The sequence below is a fragment of the Canis aureus genome, chromosome 8 (genome assembly GCF_053574225.1).
Source record: "Canis aureus isolate CA01 chromosome 8, VMU_Caureus_v.1.0, whole genome shotgun sequence".
Lineage (NCBI taxonomy): Eukaryota > Metazoa > Chordata > Mammalia > Carnivora > Canidae > Canis > Canis aureus.
Window position 1 is genome coordinate 20,350,796 of NC_135618.1, and position 22,731 is coordinate 20,373,526.

General features: G+C 42.0%; 1 long non-coding RNA gene and 1 other non-coding gene across 4 annotated transcripts in view; both read right to left on the minus strand.

Moving 5' to 3' along the window:
* The window catches only part of LOC144318440 (uncharacterized), a 49,172-nt gene extending 38,337 nt beyond the window's left edge, over window positions 1-10,835 (minus strand). Inside the window, exons 1-2 of one of the 3 annotated variants that reach the window (XR_013384341.1) lie at window positions 10,440-10,835; window positions 9,253-9,394 (exon numbers count right to left, since the gene is read on the minus strand). This is a non-coding gene — a long non-coding RNA (uncharacterized LOC144318440). The remainder of the gene's footprint in view (window positions 1-9,252; window positions 9,395-10,439) is intronic. The other 2 variants (XR_013384342.1, XR_013384339.1) reach the window with 2 other exon arrangements.
* Window positions 10,836-11,610: 775 nt separating this feature from the next.
* On the minus strand, window positions 11,611-11,717 carry LOC144319870 (U6 spliceosomal RNA). Its single transcript, XR_013385557.1, has one exon. It is a non-coding gene; the product is annotated as a U6 spliceosomal RNA (small nuclear RNA).
* Window positions 11,718-22,731: the final 11,014 nt, after the last annotated feature.

Sequence of the window (22,731 nt, forward strand, 5' to 3'; positions counted from 1 at the left end):
GCTTCTGGGCAGCCCGGGTGGCTCAGCGCCGCCTTCAGCCCAGGGCCTGATCCTGGAGACCCGGGATCGAGTCCCACGTCGGGCTCCCTGCTTGGAGCCTGCTTCTCCCTCTGCCTGTGTCTCTGCTCCCCCCTCCCCTCTCTCTCTCCCTGTGTGTGTCTCTCAGGAATAAATAAATAAAATCCTAAAAATAAAAAAAAAAATAGTTGCAAGCTTCTCTTTCCACACTTAAAAAAATTCTTCTACTCTCCTCCCACCAGCAGCCTAACTGAGGCAACTGCCCGGCCTATTATGGCTTGAGTGGTGCACACTGTCAAGGAAAAAAGAAACACAAAGTTGACCGATAAGAATACAGAGTTGAGCGGGTAGCCTTCCAAGTTATAGTAGATACTTGATTAGTCTTGAAACTTAGAGTCAACAAAACCCAATTGCTTCAGTTTACTCTGGACATCGAGATTTCCTCTGCGACAGAAAAGCCTGCCCCGTGCCTCACAGTCCTTAGAGTTCAGTTTACATTTTGAAACTCTAAACCTTCCAGTTACTCCTCTACAAATTGCATCTGCTGTGACCCACACAGTGACGCGTCCCTGACGCTAAGTGAGAACAGCGGGAGGAGCACAGGCCGCCTCCTGGCAGTCAGGGAATTTTCCATCTCCCGCGGTCAGGAGCTAGCGGGGAAGGCGCGAGGGCCACGCGCGACGCCGAGCCACCGAGCCACCGGCACGGGGCAGGGTTCCCTGTCTCCCCCTGCAGCATGCCAGCCCCTTGCCCGCTGCAAAATGTTCATTCTCATTCCTTGACAGGCCTTCAGGGATAATCTCCTTTTTTTTTTTTCCTTCTTTTTTTTTTTTTTTTTACCGTAACTTGTATTATTTAAATGGCCAGAGTCAGCCCAGTCCCCAGCTAGCTGCAAGGTGCTGCTGGGGGGATGCCAAGAGGCTAGCATGAGGTCACAAGGGGCCTCAAATTAGCTTAAAACCTTCTCCGCTATTTATCCTCACTCTTTTAAAAACGCTGCAAACTGTGGGAAAATCAAAGGGGCTCTCTGTAATCCCTGAACATGTCAATGAGGCAGAAAATGTGACTTTGGGGGAACCAGACTGCGGAGTGATCGAAGAGGCAGCACGATCTAACAGGTGGAGGATCAAACTGAATTTTCTGTTCCTTCATCCACCACCAGCAGGGTTCTAAGCTGCCGGACACCTCACTTGCCAATGCTTGTCTTTTTTTTTTTTTTTTAGTTGTCTTTTTTGTAAAATGAGAATCACACTACTAGGTCCTCTCTAAAGTCCTGTACAGGGTTTGATGAAATATTTTTTTAAATGTGTTTTTACATCTTTATTGGAACTGAGACAGCTAAGTGCATTTATTAATAATATGGGATTAATGCCCATTATTAATGTCCATTAATAATATGGGCAGAGAGTACGAACAGACAATTCATAATAAAAAATACACATAGCTAATGAACATTTTCAAAGAAAGTCAATCTTACTAATAATTATGATTTTCAACTTGTCCAAACAATAAATCTTTTTTAAAAATGTTTATGCCAAAGAGGTTTTTTAAAAAAAAAAAAAAAAGTTCCATGGAGAGTTGAGATCATCCTGCTTACTTGGAAGGTCATGGAAATACAGGTAAACCTCTAAATGAGGCAGGGCCTAAGCCGCGGGGGACCTGCTGTCCACAACCTGCCAGGCCCTGTACTTCCTGGGGACTCAGCTGGTTTTGTTTGCTCAGAGCACCAGTCCTTTCTACTGACAGCACTGCTTCGGCACCCACTCACCCCTGACCCTCAGGCCATTTGTTTGGGGGATGCTGGCCAAGCCCTGGTCAGCTCAATGGAACCTGATCCTGGGATTTTGTCAGAATTATCAGGAAAGTGAGGTTTCCTTCTGTAGGCACTAAAAACTGTAAGAAAACATCAGAAAGTAGAATGGTGCCTGCCAGGAGGTGGGGGTGGGGGTGGGAGCCAGGAAATAAAAGGTTGTTGCTGAATGAGTATAGAGTTCCCATTCTGCAAGATGACAAAGTTCTGGGGATCTGTTGCACAACAATGTGAGTACACACTATGTGAATATACATGACTAAATTGTACAATTAAGATGATTAAGATGGCAAATATCATGTTTTTAACCACAGTTAAAAACTTTTTTAATTACAAAAGAAGAGGGGCACCTGGGTGGCTCAGTGGTTGAGCATCTGCCTTGGGGTCGTGATTCCGGGGTTCTCAGGGAGCCTGCTTCCCTCTGCCTATGTCTCTGCCTCTCTCTCTGTGTCTCTCATGAATATTAAATAAAATCTTTAAAAATAATTTTTTTTAATAAAAATTTTTAAAAAAGAAAGAAGGAGGGGGCACAGGAGGAGGGGAGGCAGGAAGGCAGGTAGGAAGGATCGAAGGAAAAGAAAACCCAGGGCCAGGAGGTCCAATGCCCCATGCAGAAGGTTTAACTAAAAAACAGAGCCAATACAGGGAAAGCGAAGCTGAGAAATTGAGTCCTGATAACTTTGTATGAGTTTCTGAATCCAGTCATGCCTGAAGCTCATTCTATCTGTGGACTTTTTGTCATTATTTTGGAAGTGACACCTGTACAAGGTTTTAAAAGTCAAATCATATTACAAGATTTATAAACAACAACCACAGAAGTCCCCTGCATATGCCTTCCCATCTCCTTGATCTTCCTCTTAAGTGTTATCTGAGAGTCTGTATAGTATTTATTTCCATATTTCTAACCAGTAGGGTTATATTGCTACCTCCCAGGTCTATACTTTCACATGTGATCTACTGACTTTTTCTACAGAAGGTGAGGATTTAGCACTATTGCTCATTACCCTCCATCCTACTCCATCCTTCCAAAATAAAGTTTTGCACTAGTTTTCCTCTTACTATGCAATGTAACGTGGTTACATTTCCTTCTTTCACCGTTCTTTCTATACGTAGTACTTTCCTCCCCTTTATCCGTTGCTCATTTTTCACTACCGTAATTTCTTCCTACAGTCACAAAAGCATTGTAAAAGCCTCCGAATTCAACTTCCTTTTTTAGTTAAATGCCTGATATTTTTTCAGTTCCTTTTTTTTTCCTACAGATGTTCCTTCCTGGAAACTTCCATCTGCCTGTTTCAATCCAGACTAGTTAACTTCCAGGCCTGCTGTGAAGCTTCCTCGACTTTCTTTTCAGCCTTTCCTGTGGCAGTCACTTCAACGTGGCCCTCAAAACTGATCCTTCTTCTCAAACACAAAGCTAGCTGATTGGTTTATCAGTTTTAGCTGTTGGGATGTAAGCAGAAATGATGCTCATCACTTACAGAGCTGATCCGTAAAACCTTCTAGAGAGATCCTCTTTCTCTTCCCCAGGCTGACGTTGGAAGCCATGCACTGAAGTTGGCAAAGTCTTTTCCGAGCCCAGAATAACTTTGTGGAGCAGAGACCTGTCCCACTCTGCCATCTTTTATTACAGATTGCATTTTATGAACAAGAGTTCACTTTTTTTTTAATTCCGTTTAATTATTCCTTTTTAAAGCATCTGTTTTTCATTTCATTAATGCAATATCATCTATTACCCCTTTGAGGACATTGAAAGGTTTTGGGTTTTGGTTTCCTTTTGCTTTCTGCACTCTCTGTTTCCTCCATATTCTTTTTGCCATTTACCTGCTTTCATAACTGTCTTTCAGTTTGAGTTTATCCCCGGGTATGTGAGTATCATCATTGACTCTGACCATATTTGAGAGTAAGGCACTAAAAAACTGACTAAAAGCTATGTGACCACAGGTGAGGTATATTGCCTGGTAATCTGCATACAAATGATAAGGCAACTGGCTGGCCTTTTTAGTTGAGAACCCCCAAATCCCAGTATGGTGGGGCTGTTGGGGGGGAACAATCTCCCTAGAGATGAATTTCCTGTACAAGGCATTGAAGATGAACACGTGTATTCAATCTATTGTGTTTAACCAGAAGTGTGAACACATATTCATAACATCATGGAAAATAGAAATCTCAACTTCCTATAGGTCATGTGAAAATTATTAAAATTAAGTCCATTTTTTTAGCACCATTTGCAAAGAGCCTGTAATATGAACAACAGCATCGCTACCAATACTTATATTTTAGGAATTTCCTGTCTTGACTCCTGCTTAGTCTCTGTAAGCCCAACTGCAGGAGTTCTGTGAGCTGAGGGGTGGGGAGGGTGGGTGGCTGGAGGTCTCACCATTCCGAATATGAAATCGCCCCTGTTAAGAAATGAGAAACCATAGGGTATATCTGACAGATCCAAATCATCAGTGAAAAAGCTAGAGAGTAGCACCCACGCTTTCCTGACACACTCCTATCCCACCTTTAGACTCTGCTCTCCTCCCCCTTCCTGGAAGAGGCCACTAAAGCCACAACAAGTTCTGAGGAGCATTCTCTTTCCTCTCCAGGCCTTTGCACATGTTGTATTCCTGGCTAGGAATGCCCTTTCCTCATTTCATCTGGCCAAATCCTCCTAATCTTGTGGAATCCAGCAGAGAACACCATCAAGCCCCACACCCAGCATCAGGCCAGATACCTCCCCGGTGTATCCAAAGCACCTCACATCTACCTTCATAATATCACTTAAATACCAGGATTATCATTGCCTGTGACTTTGAGCTCCCTGAGCATAGGAACTGAGCATTTTTCATCATTTTAGAACCAGTATTTCTCACAGTGCCTGACATATAGTAGATGTTCAATAGTGTGTGTGGAATAAATGGATCAATGGATGGATGATTCAATCAGGCTTTCCCTGGGGTCAGTCATGGAAGGCAAGCCCTCGTGTCTGGGGAGAAAAGAAGACCTGGAGTCTATCCAAGCCTTCACCCATACCCTGATGAACCAGAGCCTAGAGGTGCAAGAGCAACGGAATCAGCATAACCAAGTGCTAACTGATCTGGGTTGGCAGAAATGGGGGGTGGGGGGAAGATGTCAGAATAGCTATTTTGGATATTGATCCTAAAAAGGCAGAAAAGGGGAGACCACACAAAAAAAATCATTATTACCAACCTGACATTGCAAAAACTTACAAAAAGGAATTTTGCAAAGAGCCTGTAATATGAACAACAGCATCGCTACCAATACTTATATTTTAGGAATTTCTTAAAAATCTGTACATGTTTTATCTCATTTTATTTTCACAATGTCTTATGGATTGGGTGCTTATTTATATTTTCCTTTAGATGAGAAAATCGAGGTGCAGAAAATTGCCCCAGGCCTTTCAGCTAGGAAGTGAGAGTACTAGGATTTGAATCCAGTCTCTTAGCCATACGATAATAACTCCCTCTCCTCTCATGTCCAGATCTCATCAACTCAACGCCTGCCCCAAGTTGACAGAAAGGAAATTCACCCCTTTGAATAGAACAGCAAGATTTCTGCCTTGGCAGCATTCCCAGCTGTGTTCAGTCCCACGGCCCAGGTACCACGAAATTTCGGTGAAGAGAGCTGAGAAGAAGGATCCAGTGGGAGGATGCTTTTACCCTCATCCCTTAACAAGTGAACTGGGAGACAGAATCAATGTAAAGGGAAAGGGGGAGAAAAAGGAGCCCTGGAGGGCAGGGCCACCCAGGCTAGCTATGCCTCACTGCAGAGCTGTCCCCTCCAGGCCTGCCCCCAGGGACTTGTTGGGATCAGATGGCTCTCAGATGACGGGCTTGGGTTTGTGGACCCAGGACCCAGGAAGAAGGGGCCAATAGCAGCAGGGAGCAAGTCAGAGCCAGTGACTCACCCCACATGGGGGCTGAGGTTCAGGAACACATCACAAGATGCTGAGACACGTCTCAAACACTTGCCAGCTGAGTCCATCTGGAACATGAGTTGGGAGCATGAAGGAGTGGGGAGACGAGGGGAGGAGCCCTAACCCTGCGGGTCACCGACAGCTGACTCAGAGCTGACTTCCAAGGCCAACGGGGATGGCCCGGCCGGCGGACCCTCCCCAAAGTGAGAGGTCATGAGAGCAGCCGGGCTGTACCTCCGGATACTTTCCCAAGGAGGGAGGGGGGAGGCAGCTCCTGGACGCCCCGCGGCTCCCTCCCCTCCCCCTCCCCTCTCCCTTCTCCTGTCAGGGCCTCCATTTGCTCAGGATGGCCCACCCCTAAATGTGGGCGGCCTAAGAAAGGAACTGCCACCAAAAATCCCTGGGGGCCAGCTTGTTGCTTTTCCTCTGAATCCTTTCAAAAGATTCAAAGCTAGGCCATGAAATCGTTCCCACTTGCCTGAAAACTTTCACACTTGTAATTACTGAATCTGTGAGGTGGAATTATTTATTTCAGGCCTGTCTTTCCCCCCTGGGGAAGCCATTTCACCAGGGGGTTTAGTCTTGTTCACCAGTGCCTGGGAGAGTGCCCAGTACACAGGTGGTGCTCAATACGTGTTTGATAAGTGATAAACTGTGCATGGATTTCTTGCCGCCCTTACAGGTTGGTATGAACAAAACTACCCCCACACGCATATCTCCATGCACGGGCCTTCAGATGCATCAGATGCTCTGGTTGCCCCCCCCACCCCCCACCCCCCCTCGCTCCTTCCCCACCCCCTCATGCCCCCTGACTAGGGCTTGGTTCTGCATTTGCAGAAACTGTAATTAAAGCTCCCCCAAGAGCCTGAGAGCTCCAGCCCATCATGTGGCTTGGGCCCCAGTTACAGCTCAGGTGTCAGGGGCCAGCCAGGCTGGGAGGGCAAGATCTCTGGAAATCATCTGGGGACTGAACGACTCGGATGAAGAATTTGAGAAGTTGGGGGAATCAGCTTTTGAAAGGAAATGTCTGTAACTCAGGGGAAAAAACAACGAGGATGAAGGGCGAACTGCTTGGCTATGAGAAAGTGTACTGGCTCCGAGTCAAACTGGCTCTCTTCCAGATTTTTATTTCTGGTGTTTGGTGGTTAAATAAAAAAAGCTTATAAACTTAACTCCAGTGAAGAAAAAATACAACTATTTCAAATATTGATCCTGAATAATCCCTTCAAACCCGGAGGGGGGCGGTGGGGAGTGGAAAGACCACCTGGTGTGCAGGGAGGGAGGGACCCAGTGGGGGAGGGCTGGGGCCAACCACAGTTCTGGCTGCAGAATTGGGATAGCACATCCCCTACTCCGAATGCCTATTTTATTGGTCACTTACCCACCTCCCATTGGATTTTAAGGACCAATGGACAGAAAGTCAATTTGCAGGCATGTGGCTTCCAGCAATGATTCTCAGCATGTCTAGACTGCTCTGGTACTAACACTTACATCTGACATCAGGTGACTCTTCCTCTCTAGGCAGAACTTATTTTTAACATAGAAATGAATTTCAAGTAACTATATCTGATCAATAAAAACGTTACAAATATTGAAGAGGAAAACTGGCAAGGGATGCGGACCCATAGTTCACTAGAGGACAACAAAATACTGATAAACACCTGAAAAGGTGTCCACTTCCAATAGTTGTCAAAGAAATGCAATTAAAACCATGAGAAACACTGTTAAGCCTTTCAGAGTAAAACAAATCTTGTTATTTGCAAATTTTAACTTTTGAAAAACCAGAATCAATTGGAAGACTATGGAACTGAGATCTCAGTCAAGTGACTGGTCACAATATTCTTATTAAAAAGCATGTAATAATATATATATTATATATATATATAATATATATATTTCTTCCTGAACACCCACAATAACCAGCTATAAAATAAAATTGAAAAAAGAGTCCACTCATAGTAGCAACCAAACAACAAAATTTAAAATGTCCAGTAATTAATATAACAAGAAATGAGGGACTTGTATAAAGAAAAGCATTCTGCTTTATTGAGGGACAATGAAAACAAAAGACCCACACATCTGAAAATATCCAGATGAATTAAAGATTTAAGTGTAAAATATGAAATCATGAAAGTCCTGAAAGAGAACATAAGTAATCATTTAATTTTGAGATAGGGAAGCCCTTCTATGAATGACCCCAAAGGCAGAAACCATTAGTGAAAAGTTAGATAAAAATGACAATATCCAAGAAAAAAGATTAGTTTCAATGTGTTGATAAATACCATAAACCAAACTAAAAGGCAAATAATAGACTAAGTACTACAAATATTAAATATTTTCTCAATGTTAAAGGAAAACCTATTGCTGGGATTACTTTTTGTTATGGAACATTTGTCAATATGTATTCTAAAGGAGCATTTGGGGGGAAAGCGTCAATAAGACCTGGTTAAAGTTCTTATTTCTTAGCAGTAAATAACTCTGTGGGCTTTCTTTTAGCTCCCCAAAAATTATCAAGATCTTCAGGTCCTTAATGTCCTTCACGCATGCTGTTCTCTTTGCTTAAAAAATAAATATACTTTCTGTCACCACCATGAGCAGCCATGTCTCATTCTTCAAGCTTGAGCATAAATGATGTCTAATTCAAGTCATTCTTTACTGTGTTACTTAGCTCAACATGTGGATCTCCTCCACATTTATCAAAACCACACCTTGTAATTTTAAATGTATTTGTTCATTTGGGATTCAATACAGAGTGAGATCCCTAAGGGGAGCACAGGAAGATGCCTACCTGATACACCGGCATAAAGCAGTGTTTGGTACAGAGTTTGGCATAAGCCACCAGACAACACATGTTTGTGGGATGAATGAATAAACACTCGTCTGTTGGAGATGTAAGAGAAAATGAAATAGTCTTTGGGTCCTGGTGCTGCTGACATTCTAGGAATTGATTGACTGATTGATTGAATGTATGGATAGATGAATGAATGAACGGGCTTGGATAAGCCTTTCATGGTGTTATTCTGTAAGGATTGCCTATCTGGTTTTTACATCTTCCAGGGGACCAGAACCTTGACCTGAATCATGAGGTAGGGTCCAGGTATCTTTATCTACCTTAAACCCTGCCCTAGTCAATACCCACATGCCCCAGCCCCAAATCTTTCTGGATTCAAGAAGTGCAGTCCAACAAAGAAATTGTTGAGAAGGACTTTCATTTATTCCTCGTGTCTTGATATTTAAGAGAGTCCAATTCATAACCCCTGCAGGACTTCTCTTTTTTTCTCTAACCCAATCCCCTCCAGTCTCATAAGAATCTAAATCACCTAAATTAATCTAGACCTTTACCAAATCCCCACTCCCCTTCTTTCCCAACAATCCCATTCCCCACCCTGCCTCAAACTCACTCCCATGACCTCTTCCACTCCTATTTAATAGGACTTAATACCTTTTTAATTTTTTTAATTTTTTAATTTTTTTTACCTTTTAAAAATCCTTTCCATCCCCTTACCTTTTGGTCTGTGTCTCTCCTGTCTTCAGAATTTGTCTTTAACTAAGTCCAGGAATAAGCCTGACTGAGGCATTCTCCTGGGAAGATAAGGGTAGATGCAGGAGAGCAATGATCTGGAAATTACTGGAATCTCTTTGGTGGCCTGAAACGGGAGATGGAGGAGAGGAGGAATCTCACTATTTATCGTCCATAAAATCCCTACATGCCTAAACTCTTCTCGAATCCCTCCCTTCAGACCTTGTTATATCTGAACCTTGGCTGCACCCTGAGCACTCAGCTGCTCTTACTCTTCCTACATTCTCTCACTATTCTTTGAAGCTTCCAGCTCTGAAGCTTATGACATCGGATGATAATGCCAAGGAGCTCTCCTTGTTATGGACTGGTCCCTCCCTGCTTGTTCCTTGTCGATCTCTCTCTCTCTCTCTCTCTCATTTCTTTCTCATCTCTCTCATCTCCCAAATGTTGGAATGCTCTGGGGGCTGTGACCTCTTCTCTCTCTACACCTAATCCCTAAAGTGATATCCTCTAATACCACAGATGGCCCATTTACCCATAAGCTAATAACTCCTAAGTTAATATCTCTGTACTCCGACCGCTCCTATACTCCAAACTCATGTATCAAACTGCCTTCTCACCTCTCTGTCCAAATGCTTAACAAAACTCTTGACTTCCCCTATGTTAAAAATAAAACGAGAGGCCCAAAATGGAGCTGCTTACTTAGCATAAGCCCCACATCTCCAAACCAAGACTTAATTACAGTTTCAGCTCTTCCAGAAATGGAATCTTAAACCAATCAATCAGGAATCGCCTGATCAGCACTAGCTAATCTCCCTTATGCACCCCTGCCATCCCTGAAAGGAAAGTCACCTTGCAACAACCAACCTGCTTCTTTGCCCACTGTACCTCGTTCCCGCTCCCTTCTGCCTATACTTCTCATTTTGTGCAGCTCCTCAGAGCTTTCTATCTTCTAGACTGGATGTTGCCTAACCTATGAATCACTGAATAAAGCTAATTAAGACACTTAGTTGAATTTTGTTTTTTGGCACCCACAAAGCACCTGTCCTTACAGTTCATTCCATCCCAGAAAACATACCTTCCATCTTCTGTTGCTTGGCCCCCGAGTCATTCTTGACCCCTCTCTCACACCCCACATTCAACCTGCCCAATCTCGTCATTCCAGAATCTACCTGCTTCTCACCACTTCCACCGTGTCTTCCGGTGTCCAAGCCAATTCCTTTACGCCTTGATTAGGGCCATAGCCTCTGAGGCAGACATCCAGCAGCTTCTCTCCAGTGTGCTGTTTATGTCTTGGGTTAAACACAGTGTCCTCTGGGTCCTCCTGAAGCACAGAGAGCTGTGGGGTTTTCCAGCCTTACATAGTGTAGCCACTCCTGCACACCAGCTGCTCTGAGCCTTTGGGTCCCTCTTCCACCATCTGCCACAGCAGTTTTGACATTTCGACTTTACTTAATTTGGGACATTGCCTTCTCTGAGCGGCATGTTAGCCCTACTGCTCAGGGCCCTTGTGGGGTGTCAGATGCTGCATCATAGGAGAACACTCCCATACCGATAAACTCCCTGTGGCAAGAGAGTGTGACTCCCATGATCACGCCTGCTGGTATTCACAGTCGTGGGTGATCTTTCCCCTTGAGTGTGATCCAGGCATGTGCTGGGGTACATGTGATTACGCTGCATAAGATCGTAATATCCATCTTGCCAGAAGGCGGTCTCCTTTGCTGGCTTTGAAGAGCAAGATGCCATGTTTAAACCACATTAAGGAGAGGGCCTTAGGCAAATAACTGAAGGTAGCCTCTGGCAGACAGCCTCTGGCAGACAACCAGCAAGTAACCGAGGCCCTCATTACAATAGTCTGCAAGGACCTGAATCCAACCAACAACCATGTAAACTTGGAAATGGATCCTTCTCCAGCTGAACTTTCTGGTAAGATCCCACCCCTGGCTGACACCTTGATTGCAGCTTTGCAGAGGATCCAGCTAAGCTGTACTGGAACTCCTGACCGATAGGAACTGTGAGAAATAGAACGGTGTATTGTTCTAAGGCACTAAGTTTGTGGTAGTTCTATTATGCAGCAATAGAAAGCTAACACGCTTACTCTCATCCAGTCTTAGGTTCTGCCCATTATCCCTCCCTTGATCTCGCACTCCCAGGATCCAGTCCCATCCACGCTCTCCCAGCTTTTATCAGTACACGCTGACCAGGTTTTACAGCTCCTTTCTTCCCTTCGTAGGCCCAGAACTTCCAAGCCAGGAGTGTATTGTCGCTTGGCCCTGGTTATTGGTTTTATTTTTTTTTAAATTTTTTTAAAGATTTATTTATTTATTTGTGATAGAGATAGAGAAAAATATGGAATGCTTCACAAATTTGCGTGTCATCCTTGCACAGGGGCCATGCTAATCTTCTCTGTATCGTTCCAATTTTAGTATATGTGCTGCCGAAGCGAGCACTGGTTATTGGTTTTAACAACTATCTGTTCCATTTTGCCAGAATCTATGAGTTCTCCACCAAATCTCACCACCTCCCTTCCTACCAATGTAGTTTCTATTCCTACCAAGAAAGGGCACTTCCATTCTTCCAATCACTCAGGCCAGAAAACTGGTGTCGTCCTTGATTTTGCATTTTCTCTCATAAACCACATCCAATCACTTAGCATATATTATCAGATTTTCTTTAGAAGTGTGTGCAAAATCTGACCCTTTTCTGCCAACTTTGCTGCTCCTATCCTGGCCTAAACCACCACAGTTCTCATCAGTACTTTTGCCAAGAGCCACTTCATTTGTCTTCTCATCTCAGTTTCTTCTCTACAGCCAGAATGATCCTTTTAAAATGTAAGATCATATCTTACAATTCAACACTTTCCAGTGGTTTCCTGTTTCATCCAGAATAAAATCCAAGGTCCTTGCCAAGATTTAAGACTACCTGCTCTGGCACTCTCCAACCTCTAACTTCCTCTCTTATGCTCTCTCTTACCCAAACATGCCAGCCACATGGCCTCCTTGCCAGTCCTCAGCATCCCAACAATACTGCTTCCCTTCAGCCCTTTGCAGTCCTTATTTCCTCAAAGAGAGTTAATACCCTTACCCCACCCCCACCCAGCATACACACACTTTCTCTGGGTCTCTGCCCAAATGTGCTCTGTGTACGTGTCCCCTCCCCTTATCCAAAAGGTATTTCTTACCAGCCTAACCTACTCCCGCCACTGTTACCCTGCTCTATTCTTCTGCATAGCATTTGCTTATTTGGTTACCTTCCCCTCCAGAATACAAGTTCTCTAAAGGCAGGTCTACTGTTCATGATGTGTCCCCAGCACCTGACATATACTGAATGCTCAGTAAGTATTCTTTTGGGGGGCACCTGGGTGGCTCAGGTCATGATCTCAGCTTCCTAGGATTGAGCCCCACTCAGCGGGGAGTCCAATTCTCCTTCCCTCTCTGCCCTTCTCCTCATCCCTGCTCTCAAATAAATAAATAAAATATTTAAAAAAGAATCACAGGGGGCAACAGGTAGCAGCAGAAACTGGTACATCAGCTGCCTCTTTTTTGCAGTCTAGGGATTTCCGATCTTGTATTTGTTATTGTCTTATTATCTCATTCAAAATATAGTTCTAAAACCTCATGGCTTCTACCCAGACCAACAAGGTTTATGACACGGCACAATCAAACCCCTCTTCCTTACCCATTTCCCAAATACACATCCACATCCACACCCACACTCAACTTAGCAAACAAATTCCTCACAGAACACACTAAGCCAACCAAATATATAAAAATCTATATTTACAAAAAGATTAGGAGGAGTTTATGCATTTCACAAAAGGACCCTTTGCTTTGGAAAAGGATTTACCGCAGGAATCCTTTAAATAACTAGTTCACTAAATGAGTTTAAAACAGGATTTGGCTTCAAGTATCTCCCCCAGAAAAAAAGAAGGCTATATTTATCAAATATCTACTTATGTTCCAGTCACTGGGCCTGCACCATCAGCCATTATTTTATTTTATACTGATATTCTGTGACTTAGTGAATTATACCGGGATTTATCTAGTTCTTACATTAGTGTATTTGTATCTTTTGAGTTTCTTTGAGTTTCTTTACTCTTTTCCAGGAAAAATATAGAAATATATAGCACGCTGGGGTCATTTAGTTTTGAGGGCAAGTAAATTTTACACACCACAAAACAAGAGAATTCTCAAAAGAAGAGGATGAGCTTTGAAATTAGCTGGCATCATTTGGATTGTCATGTGTAAACCATGTGATCTTGGACAACTTCCTTAGGGGCTGATTTGAGTCTCAGTTTCTCTACTGATAAAAATGGACATAATGCCAACCAGCTCAGAGTGACCAGAAGCATTGAATGAGATATATAATGAAACCTAGTCCAGTGTTTGGTACCTATTGGCAGCTTAAAGAAATGTTACTTTCTATCTCCTTTCCATGGGATATGACATATAACACTCAATGTAAAGGCATGTGAAATGCCTAAGAAAAGGAGAAAAGTATTCATTGATTACCCAGTCTGCATGACATGCTTACCATGTGCCAGGCACTGTTTAAAGATATGGGGATACTGTGATGAACAAGACAGACCCTGTTTCTCTTAGAGCTTCCATTCTGGATAGGGAGATACTGACAATAAACAAACTAAGACAAATGAAAAATATTAGTGAGGAATGAGTGCTACACAAAGAATTAAGCCTGAATGATGTGATGGGGAGAAGCTGGGTAGGTTGAGTGATCTGGGGAAAGCCTTTCCCATGTGATACTTGAGCTTGGATCTGAAGAACAAGGAGTAGCCAGCTGTTTGATGGGGGGTGGGGTAGCATTCCAGGCAGAAGGACTGTAAACATAAAGTCCTTCAGGCAAGAAAAGGCTCACAGAACATCATGGCTAGAGCATAGCAGGTGGGCAGGAGAGTGATGCTGGCTGAGGACAGAGATGAGGAGGGGTCAGATCCTTAGGGGTTTGAATGCCAAGATAATCACAGATAAAAAGGCTAATCTCCTTAATATGTAAAGAATTCTTAGACACTGAAAAGGTAAAGGACAGCAACACAATAGAAAAAAACAGGCAAAGGGCAGAACAGACAGTTCACAAAATAATACATGGTCTTTATATATGTATAAAGACGTGCGGCTTGACTCATAAGAAAAATACAAGTTAAAATTACATTGAGAGACCATTTTTATCCAACAGGTTGACTAAAATACCAGATGTGGATGATGCATTCAGTTGGTGCAGCTATGGGAAAACAGACTTTGTTGACAGGAGTGTCAAATGGTGCACCTTCCTTCTGACAGGTGTGAGGTGACAACTCATTGTGGTTTTGATTTGCATTTCTCTGGTGATCCATGTGATACCACCTCACACCTGTCAGAATGGCTAACATAAAAAACACAGGAAACAACAAGTGTTGGCAAGCATGTGGAGAAAAAGGAACCCATGTGCACTGTTGGTGAGAATGCAATGGGTACAGCCACTGTGGAAAACAGTATGGAGGTTCCTCAAAAAATTAAAAATAGAGCTGCCATATGATCCAATAATGCTGGATATTTACCCAAAGAATATGAAAACACTAATTCAAAAAGATATGCACCCCTATGCATTATTTACAATAGCCCAAATATGGAGCAGCTCAATTATCCATCAATTGATGATCTGGTCTACATCTTCTTATCTGGTCTACACACACAGACACACAGACACACACACACACACACACACACAGAGGAATATTACTCAGCCAAAAAAAAGAATGAAATCTTACCATTTGCAACAACATGGATGGATCTAGAGAGTATAATGCTAAGCAAAATAAGTTGGTCAGAGAAAGACAAATACCATACAAATTGAAGAACTGAATTCCTCATTTAAAAGGTTATTCAACAAACCAAGAAATAAACCAAGTGCTCACCAAAAAGGGCAGGTGAAACAGATTATGGTATATTTCCACAGAATAATTCTATATGGAAAAAGAAAAGAAAAGGAATGAGAAACTGCCTTGTATTCTGATATGGAAACAAAATATATGAAGTGAGAAAAGCAAATGCAGAACACCTACAGTGTGCTACCATTGTGTATGTGATAAAGGAGAAAATGAGATAATCTCATTTGCTTGCATTTTCTTTAAGAAACCTGAAAAACTTGTAAAATTGATTGCCTATGTGAAAAATAAACTGGGAAGACACAGGAATAGGGGCCAGACTTACTTGTACATACTTTTTTATATCACTTAAATTTTCAAATCATCTGAATTGTATTTTTTTATTTTTTTATTATTTTTTTAAAAGATTTTATTTATTTATTCATGAGAGACACACACACAGAGAGGCAGAGACACAGGCAGAGGGAGAAGCAGGCTCCATGCAAGGAGCCCGATGTGGGACTCGATCCTGGGTCTCCAGGATCACACCCTGGGCTGCAGGCGGCGCTAAACCGCTGCGCCACCAGGGCTGCCCCTGAATTTTATTTTTATTCAAAACTTAAAAACTAAAAAAGTGAACGACAAAAAAATGAATAAACAAGAAAACCTATTGGCTGAGCTAAGAACCGTTAAGGCCTTGATAAGGAATTTGAAATTTATTCTAAGTGTGTTGGGAAGTTGTCAAGTTTTACATGAGGGTTTGACAAAATGTAGCATATTTTAAAGAGAATGGCCTAGCGCCACATGAGGATCAGACTGTAGTGGGACAAGAGGGACACAGAGGTCTGTGAGTGGGGCAGGAGTCGGGGGTGAGGAGTGGTCTACGTGAGAGGCCAGGATGTGTTAGATCAGACTGAGGTGCAGAAGGAGAGCAGCAGAATGTGTTTTGGAAGTGAGGTCAACAGCACTTGCTGATGGAAAATAAGGAAAATAAGAGGCTTGTGCCATGAGCAATGGGGTGCACAATGGTGCTACCAGAGCTCAGAAAGGAGTTAAAATGACTCACAGATGGGGCAGTTCCAAAGGTTCTATGGAGAAAGGTGTATACCAGCAGAGCCACGAAGGACCTTATGATGTGAGGAGATGTTAACAGGGTGAGAAGTCCCTGCAGGTGGGTAGGAAGGGAGCCCTGGGCAGGGGGCAGGAGGAGGGCTCTCCCCTGCAGAGTAGGTGGGTCTCCTAAGAGTTGCTTCCATTTTTCTTCACTGAAGGTCAGCTCAGACCCACAGGTGTGAAATGACTTGAAACCAAATCTTCTTTCTATGACATACTTCTCCTGCTTCCTACACTTCCTGCGACTGTTTCCTTGCAGTAACTAGAGTTTCTATCACACACATTGGCATTCTGAGAATATACTGAAAGGGAAAAATCAAGCAGGCAAAATGGGGACTGGCTGGCTGGGTCAAAGATTTGTCATTTTTGCCATTTGCTCACAACAGCTGATTTACCTTCTCTTGGAACTGTGGTGGAGGAACAGTGGACTTCCCTGGAGTCCCGTTGGATGCTCCAGCAGATGCTTCTACTTTTAAGGCTAATTGATAGGCTAAGAAGGTTTTGTTTTCACCTTTCCTCTTCACTTAAGGTTTGATAACTAGATTGCCTGATGGAAAGACTCCCTGGCAGATGTTGTACTTATCTTGAATCAAGACCTGTGACTCTAGAAGTGTTTCTTTTTTTATTTATTTGAGGGAGAGAGAGATAGCATGCACAAGCAGGGGGAGTGGCAGAGAGAGAGGGAGAAGCAGACTCCCCGCTGAGCGGAGACCCCCCAACGCAGGGCTCCATCTGAGGACCCTGAGATCATGACCTGAGCCAAAGGCAGGGGCTTAATGGACTGAGCCACTCAGGTGCCCCCAAGTTTGTGTTTCTGATGAAGAAACGACTTGAGGCTCTGTTTTCTACTTTTAGGGTATATTCTTATTATCTGGGTTGGGTTTTAATACCAATATTTCGGTCTTCACTCTTTCTACCCTTCCCTTCACCAAACAGAATCCATGTGTTTTTCTCTTTTTGAAATTCAGCATTATTTCAACACTCTTGTCCAGTGCACTGTGTTCTCTGCAGGAACTATGTCATAGGCAGTTTATGAACCAGGATGAGTAACAGACCAGCATAAGCTGCTCCACCCAAATTACTTATGAAGACTTTTCAGCCTTGGATCTTTGATCGGTCAAGTGGAAGGAACCAAGTTGGGTTTTAAAGCTGAGACATTCTTGTCCTTGCCCATCCTTCTTGTACAGATGGTGTGCTATAGTCTATAAAAGATCATATTCTGGGGCAAGAAAATATCGAGAATATGTTAATAAAAAAGAAAGCAGAAAATGGCTGAGATGTAAGTGTGTGTGTGTGTGTGTGTGTGTATGCACACTCCTGATCCTCGTTTCTTTTTTAGAGTTCATGGGTGACTGGGTGGCTCAGTCTGCTTCTCCCTCTTTTTTTTTTTTAATTTTTATTTATTTATGATAGAGAGAGAGAGAGGCAGAGACACAGTCAGAGGGAGAAGCAGGCTCCATGCACCGGGAGCCCGACGTGGGATTCGATCCCAGGTCTCCAGGATCGCGCCCTGGGCCAAAGGCAGGCGCTAAACCGCTGCGCCACCCAGGGATCCCTGCTTCTCCCTCTTAACCTCCCCCTGTGCTCTGCACCCCATCCTCAAATAAATAAATAAAATCTTAAAAAAAAAAAAGAATTCATTTCAGTCATGTGGATCTACTTGAAAGTTTTTTTTTTTTTAATGAAATCTCAGAGGCGGTAATTGGAGATAATTAAAAATCAATTTGAGCTATGACATTTTATGGAGAGGTGATATCATATGAGCTTGATTATATGTGTGAAATTAAATCTGCATAAAGGGCAGTGTTCAGTTCCTCTGAAAAAGTTTAGAGAAATTTAGACACAAATGCAGCCAATATGCCCAAACTCAAACTTTAGACCATCAGCATCTATAAAATTTAAACCAGTCACTTGCACATTTTTAAACATATCGTGTTAGGGAAAAACAATGCCAAATGGGTTTGGCTTGTTTTGGAACAAAAAAGACTTCTGCATTTGTCTTAAAAATGTTATCTAGTAATATTTCTTCACTTTACAGAATTTTTATAACCTCACAAGTGGCTGGAAGAAATAAATACTAATGCTGTTTGATTAGCTGATATTAATTTTTCCATGAGCCTTTATGGGGAGGGAAGGAAGAGGAGGAGTAACAGAAATGAATTTATGTTTAGCCAACTCGGGCTGCTATATCAAATACCACAGACTGGGTGGCTTACACGACAATATTTCTTTGTCATAGTTCTGGAGGCTGGAGGCCCAGGATCAAGAAGCTTGCAGATCTGTATCTGGTGAGAGAGAGCTCACTTCCTGGCTTGTAGATGTCTGTCTTCTCATTACATCCTCACATGAGTGGGAGGAGAAGCAAGCTCTCTTCTGTCTCTTCTTATAAGGGCACTAATGGCATTAAAAGAGCTCCATCCTCATGACCTAGTCACCTCCCAAAAGCCCATCTCCAAACAGCATCACACTGGAGATTAGGTTTTCAACATATGAACACATGGAAGGAGATGAACATCGAGTCCCTGGCCCTCCAAATCCATGTCCTTCTCATGTGCCAAATATGTCTATTCCATCTCAACAGCCACCAAAGTTCTGATTTCAGCATCAACTCTAAAGTCCAAAGTCTCATCTAAATATCATCTAAATCATATATGAATGAGAATGGAGGTAAGTATGATTCACCCTGAGGCAAAATTCTTCTCCAGCTGTGAACCTGTGAAACCAGACAAGTTATGTGCTTCCAAAGTACAGTTGTGGGACAGGCATAGGGTAGACAATCTGAAGGGTAGCAGACTATGCCACCCAGAATCTGTCGGAGTTCAGAACATGCCATTCCCCAAAATAACCCACTTTGGTACATTGATTACTTTGAGCTGTAAGTACTTGAAAAACAGCACATGCGGGAAGGGACTTCTGAAGTCTCCCTTTTCTAGCTAAAGGCAGATCTTCCAAAAGGAACTCAATTATCCTAAATGCTCTTCCTGAGAACTTTAACAATCAGGGTAGATTGACTCATCATGGGAGAGAGAGACTGGAAATTGACACCACACCCAGGTTTGTCACTATCATACCTCTCATCTATTCTTCTAAGAGTCTATTCATCTCCCATAAAAGCCATTTGCTCTCCCCTAAGAGGCCTATTAACTCTCCTCCCCTTTCCCTTTTAAAATGGCATTTAAGGGGATCCCTGGGTGGTGCAGCGGTTTGGGGCCTGCCTTTGGCCCAGGGCGCGATCCTGGAGACCCGGGATTGAATCCCACGTCGGGCTCCCGGTGCATGGAGCCTGCTTCTCCCTCTGCCTGTGTGTGCCTCTGCCTCTCTCTCTCTCTCTCTCTCTCTCTGTGTGTGACTATCATAAATAAATAAAAATTTAAAATAAATAAATAAAATGGCATTTAATCCTGAATTCTAAGGCCACCTCCTCTTTTCACTGGGTATATCCCATGTATAGATGAGGTACACATGTTAATAAATGTGTTTTTTTTCCCTCTGGTATATATTTTATTACAGGGATCACAGCTAAGAACTCAGAAAGGTAGAGGGAAATTTATTTTTCCTCTCCAATAATTCCCATTCCAAAAGGGATAAACAGAAAGAAGGAAGAAGGAAGGGGTTACAGGTTCCAAGCAAGTCAAAACCCTAACAAGAAAAATTGTGACATCTTAAAAACAATCCTCTTTGGCTGGATGCTCTGCCCTCCAGCCCACTAGAGTAACATCAATAATGGCTCAGCCATGTTGAACCATGAGAAGTTTGAGGTAGACCCAATATTAATCAAATATTTGTTTTTCAGACAACTTCCTTTTTCTTTTTCTTTCTTTTTCCTTTTTTTGTTTTTTTTTTTTTTTGACAGAGAATGAGAGAGAGAGAGAGCATCCATGAGTGGGCAGAGGGGCAGAGGGAGAGGGAAAGAGAGAATCTCAAGCAGACTCTCTGCTGAGCATGGAGTCCAATGCTGTACTTGATCCCATGAGCCTGAGATCATGACCTGAGCCAAAATCAAGAGCTGAACCCTTAACCAACTGAGCCACTGAGGTGCCCTCCTTTTTTTTTTTTTTTTTTTTTTTTTTTTTAAATAAGCTCTATGCCCAATGTGGCTCAAACTCACAAGTCCACAATCAAGAGTGGCATGCTCTATCAACTGAGTCAGCCAGGTGGGCTAACACTTTTTTTTCCTAAATGTTTTTAAAGAACAGGAAAAAACCAGATCTGTTTTTTCACAGCAAAAATTAGACAACCTATGTGTCTTATTATGGGTCATGGAATCCTTTAAGACTCGAATGAAACTATGACTAGTTGTCATATGTTATGGTCCCAATGAATTAGATCTATTCCTGATGATCTATTTTAGTAATCTATTTAACTCTTCCTATTCTACTACCATACTATTTTTATTATAAGATTTTATGCTAAATGTTAATATCTTCTAAGGCCAGATCACTCACACCACTCTTTTACAAAATCTTAATCCAATGGGAAATAAATGAACTTTTTAATAAATGCTTCTGGTGGAATTGAGTAATCATTTGGAAGAAAACAAAAATAGGCCCCTATCCTCATACCATCACAATAATATGGAATAAAGATTTAAATTTTAAAAATAAATTAATACAAGTATTAGCATATATTTTGATTTAGAGCCTAAGCAAGGCAGGAAACCCAGAAGCCAAGAGGAAAAGAGAAATACTCAACTACATAAAATTAAACATTTTATTTTGGCAGTATTCATTATAAGCAGAATGAATTAAAAGATCACCATAGATTAGAAACATATTTGTCATATATGATGTGTGACATTATCATATTACTAATATAGAAATAATTAAGTAAAATACAACTCAGTAGAAAAATGGGCAAAGGAAATGTTAATGTACTTCTGGACCTGGAAAAGACTAATATATGATAACAACTTAAAACTCACAGGCAATGGGCACCTGGCTGGCTCAGTCAGTAGAGCATGTGACTCAGTATCAGGACTGTGAGTTCAAGTGCATGTTGGGTGTAGCGCTTACTGGATAAAAAACCAAAAACCTCACTGGCAATGGAGATAATACAAATTCAAATAATGTGACATAAGTTTTCAACTATCAGATTGGCAAAATACAAAATATGTAATGCTGGTAAGAATAATAGATGATATTTATTGATTAGTCGATAATATACTGAACTTTTTGTATATGGACTTATATCATTTAATATTGATAATGCTGAGAAATAGGTTTCTTTTAAATTAAGGAAATAGCTCAGCTAGTAAATGGCAGAGCCAAGATTCAAACCCAGGCTGTCTGATGCCCAGAGTGCAAGTTCTGTTTCAACATGCCGAGTGCTGATGAGGAGGCTGTGGCAGTGTGATTTGCTATAACTGTTAGAGAAAGTAATGTGGTAATAGGTATGGATATTAAAAAACTCATCCCTTTTGACTTATCATCCCCCAAATAAAAGATTCATCATGATCTGGTGTTACTGATTCTTTGACTACTTGGTAGAATTTAGATGTAAAACCAACTGAGTTTGGCAGTGGTTTTGTTTTGTTTTGTTTTCTTATTTTTGTGCTGTTTCATTATGAGTAGATTCTAAACCACTGACTTTTTCTTTTTCTTTCCTTTTTTTTAAGATTTATCTTAGAGAGGGGGGGAAAGGGCAAAGGGAGAGGGAGGAGAATCCCTGCTAAGTGCAGAGCCAGATGTGGGGCTCAATCCCAGTACTCTGGGATCATGAGCTGAAATCAAGAGTTGGTGGCTTAATCAACTGAGCCGTGCGGATGCCCCTAAATCACTGATTTTCTTTTTTTTTTTTTAATCACTGATTTTCTTAATGATTAAATATCTTTCCGATTTTCTGTTGCTTCTTGAATTGTTTTTGGCAAATTAGTTTTTCCAGGAAATCATTTATTGCCATATACTAAGCTCTGGTCTCCCAGTGCCCTCTCTACCCTTTCCTTCTGGTGCTGGAACTCAGCAAACCCCTGCCCACTGCAAGTTCTGACAATCTTCAGCCTTAAAGAGGTAATTTTTCCTACATTTATTAATTCTGCGTTACCTCGGTGTTCCCATTTTGCCTTTTCAGCCATCAGGCACACTCGCTTAACCAATTCATTATGTTCATTTCCTATATTGAAATATCCAGTGTGGTTTCTGTTCCCCCAACAGGACCCGCAACAGCACATCACCACATAGTAAGTTTTCAAATTTATTAGAATGAAGTTGTTTATGCTGATCCCTTATTTATTAAAATCTCTGCAATATCTTGTTTTGTCTTTTCATTCCTAATGCATGTGCTTATTTTTCTCAATTTTTGTCTATCTCTAGTAGTCTTTTAAAGTAATTACTACTTTAGAGCACTTTTCCTAACTTGCTACATTGGATATACTTTCATTTTCAATGTTTCTCTTTTTTTTCCAACATAAGCATTTTACAAGTATAAATTTCTCATAAATTACTGACTTGGATGCAATGTTTGAGGAGTATTTTCATTATTTTGCAAATCTACAT